Source organism: Bombina bombina, chromosome 5 (genome assembly GCF_027579735.1).
Source record: "Bombina bombina isolate aBomBom1 chromosome 5, aBomBom1.pri, whole genome shotgun sequence".
NCBI classification, from domain to species: Eukaryota; Metazoa; Chordata; class Amphibia; order Anura; family Bombinatoridae; genus Bombina; species Bombina bombina.
In genome coordinates, this window is record NC_069503.1 from 619632807 (window position 1) to 619646974 (window position 14168).

Genomic DNA, 14168 nt, shown 5'->3' on the forward strand with positions numbered 1-14168 from the left:
TTTAAATGTTTATGTGTGTATTTGAACATATACCTACTGGTTCACTTTGTTCCATTTTATTTTAGATGGATGTATGCAACTTGAGATGTATATTCATGGATATGATATATCCCTCTTCTATTGATATGTTCTACCCCGTTTTCCCTATGTATATAGGTCTATTTTCACCTTTTGACAATTGTAATATCTGCTAGTGAGAAAGATGAGGCGCTGGAGAATTGACCCTGCTAGACTAATGTATTCCCCTCTAAGAAAACAGTGGTTGATATGTAGTGAATGTAGTCCAGCGCTAGATTAGCACTGGTAGAGTATTTAGTTAAATTCTATAATTTGAATATATTGTATTTTGTGATTGGATAAATGTTTAATGTATGTACTGCAATGTTGTTATTATATATTTAGTAATATAATACTTAGTAATCCTAAGTATTTATCAACATTCAGTTAATAAAAAGATGTAAACAGGTATATGCAACTGATATATATATAAACTTGTTGTCTAATGTGAGCTTCTTATCTATATATAAAAACTAATAAAACATTTGTATAATTAGACAGAAATTTAATAACTTCTTAAAAGCATACATAAAATAAAAAGGGACGTCTCCCTTATAACATCGATTTCATCAGAGAAAACAATTGAATAACTGTAGTATATATTTCCGCTATTTGATAATCAGGTACCTGTTATATAGTGTAACAAATGATAATGTCCAATCTGTGACTGCAAAGACCTTGCTGTATAACATCACTGATGTCCGCTAAAGATTCTACTCCTAGTCACCACTTGTGACCGCAAAGACCCCACCACTAGTCACCTCTGTGACCGCAAAGACCTCATTACAGTCACTGCAAGTGACCGCCAAGTCCACTAGGCTAACACAGAAAGTGAGATACACATAGCCTAATGGTTAAGATCTCCCTCTCTTACCCTAAAGGTCACGAGTTCAATTCCCACCACTACAAGTGACCGCCAAGTCCACACTGCGAGGATTGCGTTATAGTCACTGCACGTGACCGCAAAGTTTAACATCCAAGTCACTGAATGTGACCGCAAAAACCACACTAAAAGAGAAATCAGGTGTGCCAAGAGACCAGCGTAAGTTGCAATCTCCCCTAAGACTCCCTAATTACACACGGAATAGGGGGATACACATACAGATTAAAGTTTAAAAAAATTGCAACATAATAAGCACTTGACAGAATATCAAGGATCACTGGTTACATTACAACTATATTGAAACAGCGTGTGACGTAGGAAAAGTCACATGACATATTTTTAAATACCAGTCTCTCACTAACGGACCGGTAACACACACCCGCCACAATAGCGGGGAGGTCATCTTATTTGGATCTTTAAGTTTTTTTAATCCAATTTCTGGACATTATCATTTGTTACACTATGTAACAGGTACCTGATTATCAAATAGCGGAAATATATACTACAGTTATTCAATTGTTTTCTCTGATGAAATCGATGTTATAAGGGAGACGTCCCTTTTTATTTTATGTATGCTTTTAAGAAGTTATTAAATTTCTGTCTAATTATACAAATGTTTTATTAGTTTTTATATATAGATAAGAAGCTCACATTAGACAAGTTTATATATATCAGTTGTATATACCTGTTTACATCTTTTTATTAACTGAATGTTGATAAATACTTAGGATTACTTACAATAAATATATAATAACAACATTGCAGTACATACATTAAACATTTATCCAATCACAAAATACAATATATTCAAATTATAGAATTTAACTAAATACTCTACCCGTGCTAATCTAGCGCTGGACTACATTCACTACATATCAACCACTGTTTTCTTAGAGGGGAATACATTAGTCTAGCAGGGTCAATTCTCCAGCGCCTCATCTTTCTCACTACCAGTTTAATCTCCTATCCTCTCAAGTTTTCCATTACACTAAAGTTTGAGGCAGCTTCAGAATGGAAGATGATATTTTTATGTGGAGGGATAAAACACTTAAAGAAATAACTGAAAAAGAAAGTCATAATACACACACTGAATATTATGACCTAAACACAATCATGGGTGAACTAGAAAAAAAATTTAACTAGCGAACTAAAACAAAAGACTGAACTTAGTTTCCTAGAAAAATATATAAATATGAAAATAATACCGAGAGGTTTGAGACTAAAAAAGAATTGCACTTTTGAACTAAGGGATAGTTTAAGAAAAGAATGGGAGGGGGCACTTGAAACAGCATCACTCACTTTTTTAAATATTTTAAAAAAATCACGTGAAGAATCACTAGAATTAATTGAGAAAAATATTGCACTGTTAAAAAATAAATTGATTGATAAAAAAAGAACACCAAGAATATAAAAATAGACAAAGGGAAATCATGGCTAAACTAATTAGTCTAAACAATGAATTTCAAGAGGTAAAATGGAGAAAACTAAACAGGGATAAGGATGATTATTCAGACACAGAGCCAATACGCATAGATGAGAACCCTAACACTGAAATACAAAACACAAGGGAGAATATAAAACCAAAAGAAAATACAAAACTTAGAGAGAGGACAAATTATAGACCTAATCATTGGTCCAGAAATAGATATGATGATCAATATTCATCTAATATACACTATAATTCGAGAACATACAACAGACCCAATCAAATAAGATCACAATACAACCATACCAGAGACAGACAATTTGGACAAAATAGAAATATATCACAAAATGACCAATATTACAAACAAACCCAAGATAGATCTGAATATAGAAACTATAACAGATACAACTATTGGGAACAATGGGATAGAAGATATAACAAAAGATCACATTCAGACAGACAAAGACAATATTATGATAGAAGAGATGATGAGTGGGAAAGACCTAGACACTATAACTCATATGATCAACAAAATAGCGAATGGAGAATTAGAACATCAAATCGATTTGAACCATTAAATACAGATACATATAAAAATGAGAACCAGAAAAATGAGAGTGATTTTTTAGAGTTACGCCATCCAACACCAGGGACTTCAAAAGATACAGAGTACAATATAGGCCCACCACAAAGGGAAAGAAAAAGAAACAGAGAGGGTCTAGAGGAGGGCGAAAGAGAAAGGGACACAAAGAGAGTCAAATAACACCTACTAATGGAATCTTTAATATAAGTAATAAAGTTTTAACAGAGGAAGAAAAAAGAGTCCTCAACTTAGGTTTAAGCTTTGCCCCCTCAGCTACAATGAGCAAATTTAATACTCACATAAATGTGAGTCAATTTGTTAGAAAACTTACACTTAAGAGGTATTTCCTCAAGAATCCAATAGAAAGAAATTGGCAAACACAATCTATCAATTCAACCCCAACATCAACCACATTTAAACACTCTAACTTAAAACCTAAGTCAACCTTTTATCCGGTGAATGAGAAAGGGAGAAACTTAGAAATGTTTGAGAGATTGGTACAAAGAGACATTAAAAAAGCAAATACAAAAAATAGATCTAACAATTTAACATTCACAGAAAGAAAAACTTTAAAAAATTTACAGTCAGACCCTAACATAATCATAAAACCTGCAGACAAGGGGGGAGGAGTTGTAATAATGAACAGATCCCAATACACAGAAGAAGCACATCGACTATTGGGTGATACCAACACATATGAAATACTAAAACTTGATCCTACAAAGAAGTACTCACTTAAATTCATGAAATTAATCGATGAAGCTAAAGATAAAGATATATTAAATGATAAAGAATATGGCTTCCTGCTACCAAAAATAACTAAAATCCCTGTGTTCTATTACCTACCTAAGGTACATAAAAATTCCACCAATCCCCCAGGTAGACCAATAATATCAGGTATTGACTCCCTAACCTCTAACTTATCAAAATATATAGACGGATATCTCCAAACATATGTTAAAGAATTACCTTCATACCTCAAAGATACTACAGAAATACTTCAAATTTTAAATAATATTAAATGGGAACACAACTACACTCTTGTAACATGTGATGTGACCTCCTTATATACGATAATTAATCATGAATTGGGCATAGAATCTGTTAGAAAATATCTTGATAAAGATACCACTCTAAAGAAAGAACAACAAGAGTTCATATTAAATGGTATCAGATTTATACTTGAACAAAATTATTTCTCTTTTGAGGGCAAGTTCTATAGACAAAGGACTGGGACAGCTATGGGTACAAGATTTGCACCCAGCTATGCCAATCTCTTTATGGGATATTGGGAAGAATCTTTCTTCCCTAGGCATGAGCTGGGTGCAAATCTTGTACTCTACAAGAGGTACATAGACACTGTTATTTTTATATGGAAAGGGGAACTGTCAGAATTAGAAATGTTAATCAATGACATGAACAATAATGATATGAATATTAACTTTACATATACTTTCAGTAAACAAAAAATTGTCTTCCTAGATCTAGATATAGAAATTATTGATAACCAATTAAATACGTCTACCCATTTCAAAGAAGTAGACGCTAATAATTTCATACACTACAAAAGCTGCCACCTAGAAAGGTGGAAAAATAACATACCCAAAGGTCAATATCTGCGTATTAAAAGAAATTGTTCAAAACAATTAGACTATGAAAGACAAATAACAATCTTAGAAAATAAATTTAAAGAAAGAGGGTATGAGGATAAAATAATACACCAAGCAAGGGAAGAGGTAGATAAAATAGACCGCAAAGATCTACTATCTTATAGAAATAAACAAAGTAGGGGCCATGGTGATACAAAGAATGAGGTAAATGTGTCATTTATTATGGATTACAACTGCAATAACAAATTAATAAACAAAATACTTAAAAAACACTGGCACATAGTACAGACGGATCCCATAATAGGGGATAAAGTAACACAATTTCCAAAAACCATATACAGAAGAGCAAAAAAAAATTTAAAAAAATGTAAAAAATAAACTAGCGCCAAGCGAATTGAAACCACTAAAAACAAGAAATCAAGATATAAACTTAGAAGGAAATAAAATAAAAGGCTTCTTTCCATGCTTTGGATGCCGATCCTGCAAATACAGTAGCAAACTAAAAGAAATAGAAGTGAATAACTTTAAATACAAAATTGATGAAACAATCAGATGTCAAGACAAAGGAATTATATACATAATTGAATGTTCATGTAAAAAGTACTATATAGGTGAAACGACAAAAACCCTCCGCGATAGAATTAGGGAACATCTGTCATGCATTGATAGAGGTACTCTTGACACACACCTCTATTCTCATTTTAGGGACATTCACAATAACAATCTCAAACATTTTAAATTCTGGGGTCTAGCCAAGATAAAACTTAATTGGAGAGGGAGAAATCTAGAAAATCAATTATTGAAGTTAGAAGCAAAAATGATCTACAATATGGACACACTATTTCCAACTGGCTTAAATTCAGAGCTAGATATTTCCCCTTTCTTATAATAATTTTACATCATACTAATATATATAAATACCTCCATTCTATGCTAACACAGAAAGTGAGATACACATAGCCTAATGGTTAAGATCTCTCTTTCTCTAACCCTAAAGGTCACGAGTTCAATTCCCACCTCATTCCTTTGTTGGTTCAGGTAAATGTTACTAAACATCCTTTACTACCACTAAAAACTATCTATATAGATTTTAGTCTCTTATGAATATCATCACTTCTTTCTCTATGGTCTTCATTTATACAAACAAAACCATATTGTAAATATAAATGTATATAAACATATATGTGTGTTTATATACATATACTTTCACTAATACATGTATTTCACTATATACAATGTTGAGGTAGATGTGGTTTAGTGGATAATACCCTCTGCTCAATTACCAAAAGGTCGTGAGTTCAATCACAAAAGGGAATACTGAAAACAGTTCTAAATTTTTTTTTTTTTAAATTACTCACTAAGTCATAACTTTTTTATTTTAAAAAAATCTTTACTATTTAAAAATTAACATATGCTCAATATTCAAGCAACTATAAGCACATCAAAATCAATACAAATACATACATTATACATTATATAGATATATTTAGAACTCTCTAAATAATGTTTATTGCATTCTTACAAGAACCTTTCTAGGATCTATTCATTCTCTTTCATTTATTACAACACAAAGAACAAAAACAAATGAAGAACAATAAGCTTCTTGTAGACACACACAACTATATAATTCCACCTTTATATTGAATTTCCATATATCTATACTTTCCACCTTTAATTAAATTACATAGAATAGCCAATCCAAACCAGTTAAGCCCTATATATAGACTCAGGTGACACAGACAAACATGTCTTGATAAAGCCTAAGGGCGAAACGCGTTGACCTTGACACTGTTGTCACTCTGCACTTTATGCTTTTATTTTGATTGCTGTTATAATTGCCAAGAAAGGAAAGACAACTACTACAAGACTTCCTTTGCTGATTACCTCCTGCAACATTGCAGCTGGATGTTGTTACAACCTGCATTTGTTTCTAATCAGCTCTACTAAGTTGCACAGAGAGATTGCCAAGTTTTACTTTGATCTCCAACGATACAGATCATTCTGTTAGTCACTACTAGTGACCGCAAAGATTTCCTCTAAGTCACCACTGTTAGTGACCGCAAAGACCACTTTTAAGTCACAATCTGTGACCGCAAAGATACAACCGCAAGTTAATACATGCAAGTCACAATCTGTGACTGCAAAGACCTTTCTGTATAACATCACTGATGTCCGCTAAAGATTCTACTCCTAGTCACCACTTGTGACCGCAAAGACCCCACCACTAGTCACCTCTGTGACCGCAAAGACCTCATTACAGTCACTACAAGTGACCGTCAAGTCCACTAGGCTAACACAGAAAGTGAGATACACATAGCCTAATGGTTAAGATCTCCCTCTCTAACCCTAAAGGTCACAAGTTCAATTCCCACCACTACAAGTGACCGCCAAGTCCACACTGCGAGGATTGCATTATAGTCACTGCACGTGACCGCAAAGTTTAACATCCAAGTCACTGAATGTGACCGCAAAGACCACACTAAAAGAGAAATCGGGTGTGCCAAGAGACCAGCGTAAGTTGCAATCTCCCCTAAGACTCCCTAATTACACACGGAATAGGGGGATACACATACAGATTAAAGTTTAAAAAAATTGCAACATAATAAGCACTTGACAGAATATCAAGGATCACTGGTTACATTACAACTATATTGAAACAGCTACGATCACAAGTGTGACGTAGGAAAAGTCACATGACATATTTTTAAATACCAGTCTCTCACTAACGGACCGGTAACACACACCCGCCACAATAGCGGGGAGGTCATCTTATTTGGATCTTTAAGTTTTTTTTAATCCAATTTCTGGACATTATCATTTGTTACACTATATAACAGGTACCTGATTATCAAATAGCGGAAATATATACTACAGTTATTCAATTGTTTTCTCTGATGAAATCGATGTTATAAGGGAGACGTCCCTTTTTATTTTATGTATGCTTTTAACAAGTTATTACATTTCTGTCTAATTATACAAATGTTTTATTAGTTTTTATATATAGATAAGAAGCTCACATTAGACAACAAGTTTATATATATCAGTTGTATATACCTGTTTACATCTTTTTATTAACTGAATGTTGATAAATACTTAGGATTACTTACAATAAATATATAATAACAACATTGCATTACATACATTAAACATTTATCCAATCACAAAATACAATATATTCAAATTATAGAATTTAACTAAATACTCTACCCGTGCTAATCTAGCGCTGGACTACATTCACTACAATTGTAATATCTGCGACAAATGTAGCTTTTTGTATATATATATATATATATATATTTATATTACTTATCAGAATACATAGGCATCTATTTATCAAGCCGTCAACTTACTTGCATTCAACGGCACCAATACACTTGGCTAAGATCACCTAACATCGCTGCCGCGGACCTGAATACGTTCTCCAAAATTATCAAAAAAGCTGTCAAAAAGCCGCGCACCAAGTACGGGGCGATGAGCAGCGGACTGTTGTTAACTAACAGTCATCGATCTCGCTGCTCTTCTGCTTTTTCACTGCTTTCTTGGTACCCTGTCACTAAACACCCACACTATACTAAACTGTTTACCCCCTATACTGCCGTTCCCGGAGCCCACCGCAACTCTAATAAATGTATTAACCCCTAAACCGCCGCTCACGGACCCCGCCACAACTAAATAAAGTGTTTAACCCCTAAACCACCGCTCCCGGAGCTCACTGCCACCTACATTATACTTATTAACCCTTAATCTGCCACCCCCTACACCGCCGCCACCTACATTATACTTATTAACCCCTAATCTGCCACCCCCTACACCGCCGCCACCTACATTATATTTATTAACCTATAATCTGCCCCCCCTACACCGCCGCCACCTACATTATACTCATTAACCCCTAATCTGCCGCCCCCTACACCGCCGCCACCTACATTATATTTATTAACCCCTAATATGCCCCCCTACACCGCCGCCACCTACATTATACTTATTAACCCCTAATCTGCCGCCACCTACATTATATTTATTAACCCCTAATCTGCCCCCCTACACCGCCGCCACCTACATTATACTTATTAACCCCTAATCTGCCACCCCTACACCGCTGCCACCTACATTATATTTATTAACCCCTAATCTGCCCCCCTACACCGCCACCACCTACATTATATTTATTAACCCCTAATCTGCCCCCCTACACCACCGCCACCTACATTATATTTATTAACCCCTAATCTGCCGCCCCCAACGTCGCCGCCACTATATTAAATTTATTAACCCCTAAACCTAAGTCTAACCCTAACACCCCCCTAACAAATATAATTTAAAGAAATCTAAATAACTATTCCTAGCATTAAATAAATTATTCCTATTTAAAAATAAATACTTACCTATAAAATAAACCCTAAGCTAGCTACAATATAACTAATAGTTACATTGTAGCTATCTTAGGGTTTATTTTTATTTTACAGGCAACTTTGTATTTATTTTAACTAGGTACAATAGTTATTAAATAGTTATGAACTATTTAATAACTTCCTAGTTAAAATAAACACAAATATACCTGTAAAATAAAACCTAACGTAAGTTACAATTACACCTAACACTACACTATAATTAAATAAATTCCCTAAACTAAATACAATTAAACACAATTAAATAAAATTATCTAAAGTACAAAAACAAACAAACACTAAATTACAGAAAATAATAAACAAATTACAAGATTTTTAAACTAATTACACCTAATCTAATCCCCCTAACAAAATAAAAAAGCCCCCCAAAATAAAAAAGCCCTACCCTACACTAAATTACAACGAGCCCTTAAAAGGGCCTTTTGCGGAGCATTGCCCCAAAGTAATCAGCTTTTTTACCTGTAAAAAAAAAGTACAAACCCCCCAACATTAAAACCCACCACCCACACAACCAACTCTACTCTAAAACCCACCCAATCCCCCCTTAAAAAAACCTAACACTAACCCCTTGAAGATCACCCTACCGTGAGAAGTCTTCACCCAACAGGGCCGAAGTCCTCAACAAAGCCGGCAGAAGTGGTCCTCCAGACGGGCAGAAGTGGTCCTCCAGACGGGCAGAAGTCTTCATCCAGACGGCATGTTCTATCTTCATCCATCCGGCGCGGAGCGGCTCCATCTTCAAGACATCCGACGCGGAGCATCCTCTTCTGACGACGCCTCCTTCAACAATGATGGTTCCTTTAAGTGACGTCATCCAAGATGGCGTCCCTTCAATTCCGATTGGCTGATAGAATTCTATCACCCAATCGGAATTAAGGTAGGAAAAATCCTATTGGCTGATGCAATCAGCCAATAGGATTGAAGTTTAATCCTATTGGCTGATCCAATCAGCCAATAGGATTGAGATCACGCGCCGGATGGATTAAGATAGAAGATGCCGTCTGGCTGAAGACTTCTGCGCATCTGGAGGACCACTTCTGCCCGTCTGGAGGACCACTTCTGCCGGCTTCATTGAGGACTTTGGCCCGGTTGGGTGAAGACTTCTCATGGTAGGGTGATCTTCAAGGGGTTAGTGTTAGGTTTTTTTAAGGGGGGATTGGGTGGGTTTTAGAGTAGGGTTGGTTGTGTGGGTGGTGGGTTTTAATGTTGGGGGGTTTTGTAATTTTTTTTACAGGTAAAAGAGCTGATTACTTTGGGGCAATGCCCCGCAAAAGGTCCTTTTAAGGGCTAGTTGTAATTTAGTGTAGGGTAGGGCTTTTTTATTTTGGGGGGGCTTTTTTATTTTGTTAGGGGGATTAGATTAGGTGTAATTAGTTTAAAAATCTTGTAATTTGTTTATTATTTTCCGTAATTTAGTGTTTGTTTTTGTTTGTACTTTAGATAATTGTATTTAATTGTATTTAGTTTAGGGAATTTATTTAATTATAGTGTAGTGTTAGGTGTAATTGTAACTTATCAGTTCAGATACAATATATCAAAATGCGCCAAGAAGTTCTGCCACACAAGCTTTTCTTAGTATAGGCGAGATCTCCCAACCGGATCTCTAAGAGATAAGGAAGAAATGTGCCACAAGAAAAGCGCTACACTCCCTGTTGGGGTGAGTGTTGCTTGAGGTGGTGTCCACGCTGTGTATCAACGTGTATAAATACAATTGGGAAAAAAATATATATAGATATTCAATAATAGAGGTGTATCAGTAAAACTATTTAATTATAACTTTTAAAAACAGATTAAAAAAAATTTGTATACAGCAAAAAACACAATTGGTGATTGATATACAATTCACAATTATCAGTACAATATCAATAAAATTGTATTAAAATTATATTAAAATTGGTTGTGTCTCTATTTTAACAACAATTAGGCGTTTGTTAAATGTGGTATAAATATGCTAACAGAAAAAATGGAAGAAGCGAAGGTATTAATCTATTGCATGCGTGCTGATCCTAATAAGTGAATGGTGTTCACTTGTTGTTAAAATAGAGACACAACCAATTTAAATATAATTTTAATACAATTTTATCGATATTGTACTGATAATTTTGAATTGTATATCAATCACCAATTGTTTTTTTGCTGTATACAATTTTTTTTAATCTGTTTTTAAAAGTTACAATTAAATAGTTTTACTGATACACCTCTATTATTGAATATCTATATATATTTTTTTCCCAATTGTATTTATACACGTTGATACACAGCGTGGACACCACCTCAAGCAACACTCACCCCAACAGGGAGTGTAGCGCTTTTCTTGTGGCACATTTCTTCCTAATTGTAACTTATGAAACAACATAAGAAAGAAAGTAGAAACTCAAAAATAAGGAGATTCCAAAAGTCTAGGCAAATCCAGCACAACTGTATAAGTAAAGAATACACAAGAGATTCAATATGTCAAAAAAAACACACTTTAATGAATAAAATAGTCACACACATCACATTCATACAAGGGATCCCAAAAATGTACGTATTAATCACACTGGCCGAGAAACATCTGGTGCACCAGGAAACAGCAAGCAAAGATCAATCCATTGTAAAATACTGATATTTGTAATCCAAAACACATGAAGTCAATCTGTAATATATGTTTCCCAAAGTGCCTCAAAGCCAGGCAAGCCGGACCTATACCCCTGACGACTAAAAGCCATAAAAATACGTTAGAGCATAGGAGAGGAGGAGCCGTGTACCAACGTGTATTCATTCACAGGTGTATCTGCCTAGAAGCATTCCTTTGTGCAGGGGACAGTTCACAAAAGAACCTGTATTTTTCATGCGGTCGCTCCTCCTGTGTTCACCGCTCCCATAACGCTGAGTCTTCTGGGGTAAGTCTGGACAAGTGGGGGATCCGTTGTTGAAGAGAGCTGCTAAGCACCGACGTGTCTAAACACTCGTTTCACTCCTTCACTCAATGCAGCATGGAGCTTCTTCCGGATGCTGATGTCACCTAGATTACTATGCCATTATATTGGATGCCGACTCCATGTGGTCATAATCTCATTCGTTGAATTGTTTGTCAATCACAAGAGACATATATGCCACTGTTATATTGTTTCAAATGGATACATTTTTTACAACATAAGTATGCAAGGCTGTACATGTAACCAAAGTGAGACATATCAACAGACGTAAAAAATTATAGAGAACACACATATACACACATTCGCAAACATACACTCAGATATAAAAATAAAATAATCCAGATTCAGTATACAATTGTATTCCCTAAATCTATAATGATCAATGCAACAATTCCAAAAGTGCAAATTAAGTTATATACAATACAAATGTGTATATTTTATTCATGTAAAAATTAATATGTGCAAACAGCTGTCATCAGAAATTATAATTAATTTCCATACCAGGTAATGCTTAGAGATCCAATTTTTAGCTAAATGAAGATGTGCAGACAGAGTTGGAAGTTTGTAATCAACCTAAAAAGGAAGCAAATTCCAATTTTTCATTCAAACCATTAGGGGATAGTGTATTTAGTTTGTACATCCATCTTGTTTCTTTTTGTAATAAAATTCTATCAATATCACCTCCACGCACACTCAATTTGACTGATTCTATTCCAATAAAATGAAGGTCGTCTGTTTTGGATCTATGAAATTGGGCAAAGTGTCTAGCTACTGGGCTATCAATATTGAAGTCCTTTATATCATCTCTATGTTCTGTAATACGGGAACGTAGTTCTCTAAAAGTTTTTCCCACATAAAAATATTTCTTTCATGTAATTAGCAAGAGTCCATGAGCTAGTGACGTATGGGATATACATTCCTACCAGGAGGGGAAAAGTTTCCCAAACCTCAAAATGCCTACAAATACACCCCTCACCACACCCACAAATCAGTTTTACAAACTTTGCCTCCTATGGAGGTGGTGAAGTAAGTTTGTGCTAGATTCTACGTTGATATGCGCTCCGCAGCAGGTTGGAGCCCGGTTTTCCTCTCAGCGTGCAGTGAATGTCAGAGGGATGTGAGGAGAGTATTGCCTATTTTGAATGCAGTGATCTCCTTCTACGGGGTCTATTTCATAGGTTCTCTGTTATCGGTCGTAGAGATTAATCTCTTACCTCCCTTTTCAGATCGACGATATACTCTTATATATATACCATTACCTCTGCTGATTTTCGTTTCAGTACTGGTTTGGCTTTCTACAAACATGTAGATGAGTGTCCTGGGGTAAGTAAGTCTTATTTTCTGTGACACTCTAAGCTATGGTTGGGCACTTTTTTAATAAAGTTCTAAATATATGTATTCAAACATTTATTTGCCTTGACTCAGGATGTTCAACATTCCTTATTTTCAGACAGTCAGTTTCATATTTGGGATAATGCACTTGAATCAATTATTTTTCTTACCTTAAAAATTTGACTTTTTTCCCTGTGGGCTGTTAGGCTCGCGGGGGCTGAAAATGCTTCATTTTATTGCGTCATTCTTGGCGCTGACTTTTTTGGCGCAAAAAATCTTTTCTGTTTCCGGCGTCATACGTGTCGCCGGAAGTTGCGTCATTTTTGTGTCGGCGTTCCGGACGTGGCGTCATTTTTTGCGCCAAAAGCATTTAGGCGCCAAATAATGTGGGCGTCTTATTTGGCGCTAAAAAAATATGGGCGTCGCTTTTGTCTAAACATTATTTAAGTCTCATTTTTCTTTGCTTCTGGTTGCTAGAAGCTTGTTCCTTGGCATTTTTTCCCATTCCTGAAACTGTCATTTAAGGAATTTGATCAATTTTGCTTTATATGTTGTTTTTTTCTCTTACATATTGCAAGATGTCTCACGTTGCATCTGAGTCAGAAGATACTTCAGGAAAATCGCTGTCTGGTGCTGGAACTACCAAAGCTAAGTGTATCTGCTGTAAACTTTTGGTAGCTGTTCCTCCAGCTGTTGTTTGTATTAATTGTCATGACAAACTTGTTAATGCAGATAATATTTCCTTTAGTAATGTACCATTACCTGTTGCAGTTCCATCAACATCTAATGTTCAGAATGTTCCTGATAACATAAGAGATTTTGTTTCTGAATCCATCAAGAAGGCTATGTCTGTTATTCCTCCTTCTAGTAAACATAAAAAATCTTTTAAAACTTCTCTTTATACAGATGAATTTTTAAATGAACATCATCATTCTGATTCTAATGACTCT